Here is a 347-nt window from a genome sequence, read left to right as displayed (position 1 = left end):
CCTCAGCTGATTCATGCAAACCGTAAAGTTCTTTTTTACTGACTTAGTTAAATCATCTATTTTTCACATCCAAGATTTACAAAACGGTGCAGTCAGACTGCTGATGTGTTTTACGTGTTTTATGTGTGAAATTCACATTCTTGCACAGAGATCACTAAGTGAACAAGGGCTAGACTATTTATCTAAGCTTGTTTTTACTCCTTCGAGCCTTCGATCACAGACTCTGAATTTAATAACTGTTCCTTGTTAGCGACTGAAGGGGGGGGGGGGTATTGCTATTTATGTTAACTGATTTATTGCGACTTTTATTTTATTCTCTTTGAACTTGCTTTTGTATTATTGTTAAC

The sequence above is a fragment of the Pundamilia nyererei genome, unplaced genomic scaffold (genome assembly GCF_000239375.1).
Source record: "Pundamilia nyererei isolate P.nyererei 1_Seehausen unplaced genomic scaffold, PunNye1.0 scaffold00071, whole genome shotgun sequence".
NCBI lineage: Eukaryota > Metazoa > Chordata > Actinopteri > Cichliformes > Cichlidae > Pundamilia > Pundamilia nyererei.
This window is presented reverse-complemented; position numbering follows the sequence as displayed.